The sequence below is a fragment of the Dioscorea cayenensis genome, chromosome 7 (assembly GCF_009730915.1).
Source record: "Dioscorea cayenensis subsp. rotundata cultivar TDr96_F1 chromosome 7, TDr96_F1_v2_PseudoChromosome.rev07_lg8_w22 25.fasta, whole genome shotgun sequence".
NCBI lineage: Eukaryota > Viridiplantae > Streptophyta > Magnoliopsida > Dioscoreales > Dioscoreaceae > Dioscorea > Dioscorea cayenensis.
In genome coordinates this window covers 13,853,678-13,859,416 of record NC_052477.1, presented here as the reverse complement: position 1 = coordinate 13,859,416, position 5,739 = coordinate 13,853,678, and the positions used below count along the sequence as shown (strand labels likewise).

At 42.6% G+C, this 5,739-nt stretch overlaps 1 non-coding gene across 1 annotated transcript; it reads right to left on the bottom strand.

Annotated features, from left to right (window-relative positions):
* Positions 1-2,716: 2,716 nt before the first annotated feature.
* Positions 2,717-2,823, bottom strand: LOC120266089. The gene has a single exon (XR_005537933.1). It is a non-coding gene; the product is annotated as a small nucleolar RNA R71 (small nucleolar RNA).
* Positions 2,824-5,739: the final 2,916 nt, after the last annotated feature.

Below are 5,739 nucleotides of genomic sequence, written 5' to 3'. Positions count from 1 at the left end.
CGCACTTGAAACAATAGTCCTAGGGTGAGCAATGTCCGGGTGCCCCATTTTCTATCGATTGGTTCTCATGCTTGACACGTCCGAATATGCGTATAAACCGCAAGTGCACGGGTGTCGAAGTAATAATTACCTGGTGAGTCGGGTAGTCGAATCCACAGGGAACGGAAGTATTAGTAATAACCACTTCTCAATTATCTAGTCAGAATCAATGAATATGATGAAGTGAACTAATTGCAAGCAAAGCAAACAAGTATGCAAGAAATAAAGTAGAAGAGTCTCAATCACTAAGGATGAGGTATTCGGGCAATGATCCCCCTAAGATCTTCCTTGAAGCTCAAGATTCACTAAATGCTCTAGAATTGAGTCTAATGAGTCGAGGTAGTCCAACGATAACCAATCCTTGTCTCCAAGCAAAAGGCACTAGTCCCCTACAAGGTCCATGTGGAGAAATCGAACAATCTCAACACTTCACACCCTATATGACCGCAATATGCTATAAGGAAACCTAAGAGTGAAACCGATTCCTAAATGTAGATCCAACCCTAATTCCCGGCGAAGGATCCTAACCCCCTACAAGGTCCCGGCGGAGAAATCGAGCAATCTCACGCCTCACACCAAATATGGTTGCAAAGAGAATATGGAATACGGAGATAGGAAACACTCAATCGAAGGGGAAAGGGGACACTCCTCCATCTCAAGGCTCACCCTCTCAACCCTCTTTTAATCTTGGAAATCTAACTCTAATGGAGACCTCTCACATCAAAGTATTAAATCATGCAATGTAAATCAACCACAAGGATTAACAACACTAGCAAGAAATTAAATAACAAGATTAAAACTCAAGACAACTCGGATTAACTAGAAGCATTAAGAGAATCAATCCAAAATATAAATCTTAGGGTTCACATGCCCAAATACCCACTAGGGTTTAGCCCTCCATGGGCCTAGTTACAAAACAATAATGGATACAATAAAAAGCAATAAAACCCATAGAGAAAACCCCCTCGAATTCGCGCGGATTGGCCTTGATTTGTAGTTCTACGTCTTGAAGGGTTCCTCTCCGAAGCTAGGTCGCCAATGGCTCCCCCAAAAATGCTATGACGTCGAAGGAACCTATCAAAGTTGGTGAAGAACTCCTCTCAATCGGGCGAAGACCTTCTCCTCAAACCCTAGCCGCCTCTCTCAATATCTATGCTCAAAGCTCCGCAAAAAGTCCCTTTAGAATCGGCCAAAAGGTGTATTTATAGCCTCACATCGCGCTGCATCACGTGCCCCCACGTGCCCATGTGGATTTTTCCACGCGCCGCGTGGGCTGCGGAATTTCACGCGCGTGAGCGATGAATCTCGATACGAAGTTACGTGAAAAAATGCTACAGATGACTTTTTACTACAGTGATTTCTACACAAACGCGATGATAAACATTCTCCTCTTAAGGCCACACGATCGGGCACACGATCATATGGTAGGCTATACGGCTTTTCCTTCATAAATGCGTCTTGGAAGGTCTTGAAATCTTTACAAAGAGGAGGAATGTGGAGACATGGCTGCCTTTGTGCCCTTCCATTAATAAATTGGCTTGCAAAACTATGGAAGTTGGCAAACATCTCCTCATACACGAACTCCTCTTGTGTCTTCCAACTTGATTTGTACAAGAACTCCCAATATTATGCCATGATAGCCTATCTTCGCTCCCTTTTGAATTCCCAATGCTTTCACAACCTATATGCATAAAAGAACACCCAATACACGAAATGAGACATAAACCGTATAAAATATGATGCTCAATGTATGTAAAACATGCATAAAAACATGTTCACTCAAGCACTTATCAATGCTATTCTATTGTATCTCTTTCTTCTTTACTTTATTTCTATTTGTATTGATATTGTTCACACCACTCTTAAATTATCTTCATTATAGCTAAATAGCACTATTTGTGTTTATGAGCACTATTTCCTGTGAATATGACTACCCACTCACCAGGGTACTTTATTACTTCAACAACCCGTGCAATTGTTGTACGCACTCGCAAAGTGTGTGTCAAAGTTTTTTGCGCTCTTGCAAGGGAATATGCATTTTGGAAGCATTTTGCACTTTGCTATTTTAGGTATTCATCAGTTGCTCTATTTCACAATTTCTTATTCTTCCATTGTTCTGATTTGTTTTCTTTCTTTGGTTGCAGCTCCAGGTTATGACTCGAGGAAACCCTTCGACATTAATTGAAGGTGATCCAGGCATTGGAAGGAGAATTCATAGAAGGGGAAAAGAACCTGTGCAAGTACAGTCTAGTCAAGCTAAGATAGAAGGTGAATGGTCTGATAATATGGTAGAACATAATGAACAGCAGAGGACACTCTCAGTTTATGCCAGACTTGCAATTCTTGGCACGTAATCCAGCATTATGCGGCCACCGATTACAGCTTAGAGTTTTAAGCTTAAGCAAGGGTTTTCATCTAGATGTTACAGCAGTCAGCACAGTTTAATGGTTTGGCCGATGAGGATCCAAACAATCATATTGAGAACTTCTTGGAAGTGTGCGACATGCTTAAGATTAATGGTGTTACGGATGATGCTATCAAGCTGAGGACCTTCCCATTTTCCTTCAAAGGGAGAGCAAAGCAATGGCTACATTCATTACCTAAAGAATCGATCACTACATGGGAGGAGATGGTAGAAGCTTTTCTTGCCCGATATTTCCCTCCCAAAAAATCTGTGAAGCTTAGGAATGAGAAATCTTCTTTTGTGCAAACAGAATTAGAGACTCTTTTTGAGAAATGGGATAGGTTCAAGGAGCTCCTGCGGAAATGTCCCCAATATGGGTTCCCCGAGTGGATGATTATTCAAACTTTCTATAGTGGTTTGAACCCAAGCACAAAGCAGTTACTTGATGCTGCAGTAGGAGGTACCTTAGGAAGCAAAACCCCCGATGAAGCCTGACATCTCATTGAAGAAATGGCTATGAACAGTTATCAGTGGAACATACGGGACAGAAATAAGATAGCCAGACTTCATGAGATTGATGTAGTCACATCATTGGGGGCCCAGGTTGAGTCATTGAGCAAGAAGTTAGATGCTCTAACTTCTCCTAGAGTGGCGGCCATGACGAGTTGCACTGGGCGTGAGGAAGGACATACTCCATCTGATTACCCAATTTCTATTGGTGGTATATCCTCAGTGGAACAGGTTGACTTTGTAGGTAATGCAATGAGAGGTCAAGGAAATCCATATAGTAATGCCTACAATCTGGGGTGGAGGAGCCACCCAAACTTTTCTTGGAGTAATCAAGGGTAACAGAAGACTATAGCACCATCGGGTTTCCAACCACAACAACAAGCCCCAAATATAGAGAATCGAGTTTCAGGGTTGGAAAACCGGATGACTGACTTAGAGAAGGCTTTGACCAAGTTCATTTCATCATCGGATACAAAATTTCAATCTGTTGAAGCCGCACTTCGTAACCACACTACATCATTGCACAACTTGGAGAATCAAGTGGGCTAAATTGCGAAGTCACTTTCGGAAAGACCTCAAGGGAGTTTGCCTAGCAACATGTAGACCAATCCAAGGGAACATGTGAACGTGATCACTTTGAGAAGTGGTCGTGAAGTTGAGGGTAGGCTCCCTAGTGAGAAGATCAATATTGAGTCACCTGTGGTTGTGAAGGTTGAGAAGAGAACCAAAGAGAAGGAGTTGGCACCCCCACCTTACAAGCCAAAAAAATCCCTTACCATCAAGATTGAAGAACGACCAAAGTGATCGAGAATATAAGAAATTTTTGGGTCTATTCAAGCAGTTGTACATCAACTCGCATTTGTGGAGACTTTGTCTCAAATGCCTCGCTATACAAAGTTTCTCAAGGACCTCTTAACCAACAAGAGGAAGTTGGAGGAGAGTGCATCTTTGATCTTAGATGCTTCATGTTTGGCGGTGTTACTAAAGAATATGCCGAACAAGAAGAAAGATCTCGAAAGCTTCATCATTCCATACAACATTGGTAATTTGGGGGAAGAAAAGGCATTGGCGAATTCAAGGGCTAGCATCAACGTCATGCCTTACATATTCTTCCAAAAGCTAGGCTTGGGAGAGCCTAGACCCACTCGGATGACACTTTAATTAGCTGATCAAACAGTTAGACATCCGATGGGCATTATTCCCTGTAGACTTTATAGTGTTGGATGTTGATGAGGATGCTGAGGTTCTATTGATACTTGGGAGGCCGTTCTTGTGCATTTCCAATGCTCTGATTGACATGGACGGTGGGGAGTTGACATTACGAGTTGGTGATGACAAGTTGACATACCACCTCGCCAAAGCCATGCGATATTCTCTTGATTTTGATGATGCATTGTATTTTCTCGACACTACTGATGAGCTAATTGATGAATACATGCAGGAAATGATGTGTTCGGACTCGTTTAAGGGCTTGCTAGGTCAAGAAGTGGAGAATGAAGAAGTCTTATCACTTGGTATAGAGGACAAGGTACAACCTACCCCGGGGATCATGAAGAGGATGGTTCAAAAGATGAAGCGAGCAAGGAGACGTCACAAGAAGCGCCCCAATGCTAATGTTGATGTGTAAGCACGGAGTAAGGTTGACAGACCCTTGTGTGGTAACAAGCTCGATAACTCTCCCTCTACCTTGAATCAATTATGTGCATTGTGCTTTCAAGTTGTAGGTAAGAGGGCAACTTTCATTTATGAGCCACCGTGAGCTAAAGTCAGGTACGTCAAGCTTAGTGACATTAAACAAGCGCTTCTTGGGAGGCAACCCAAGTTTTTACTGTTTTTCTAGTTTTAGTTTAGTACTTGCATGAATAAGAAATTTAATGTTGGTGTCTTGAATCTTTTACATGCTATGGTTGTATTTTTCTTGTGGATTATTGGTGTTTAAGTATGTCTAACTGTGATTGGCGAGGTTTCTTTATTGTTTGACCATGTTTTCCATGATTCTCTGGTCTATTTTTCATAGTGTATGTAGGCTCTGTGTGTGTATAAGTGTGCAGAAATCTTTTGTAGAGTTTATAATTTTTTCTAAGTCATCTAGAGAAGACTCACAGCCGTGTGGAATTTCCACACGAGCGTGTTTTTGTTCGGGAGCTCATCCCCGAGAGGACACATAGGCGTGTGAATGCCCCTGTGAATGGCCTTTTACGGTCACACGCCCGTGGGTTATTTCCACACTGGCGTGTGGATTTCTGTAGAGTTCTCAGACTCCATCCCGAGAAGATATAGGAGCGTATGAATGCCCCTATGGATGACCCTATGAAATACACACGGGTGTGGGTAATTTTTCACACTGCGTGTGAAACTGCGAGAGTCCTCCTCCATCCCGAGAACACACAGGCGTGTGAGTGCCCCGTAAGTACCATCAGGAGAATCCACACGCTGTGGAATTTCTCTGAGGCATGTGGAATATTTAGCCATTTTCTCAGGAGGGCAGAGAGGCCTGATAAGTGCTTGTGCGATATGAATGCGAAGCGTTCATTCCTTATGTTGAGCATTACTTTTCTCAGGTTTTTACACTAATATGTGTGTTTTTATGTTACTTTCGTGCAGGAAGGGTTGTGAGGCCAAGTATGAAGGAAAGAAGCCAATGTGGATTACAATGCACCGATTTTGGAGGAAATCTTGCTAAGGTTTAAACGCGAAGACATAGGCCAATGTGAGATGCTAGAGTGTGTGCCAACCTCCTCGTATTCGAGTTGGCACATCCATTTGGAGGGGCACAAAGGTAGTCA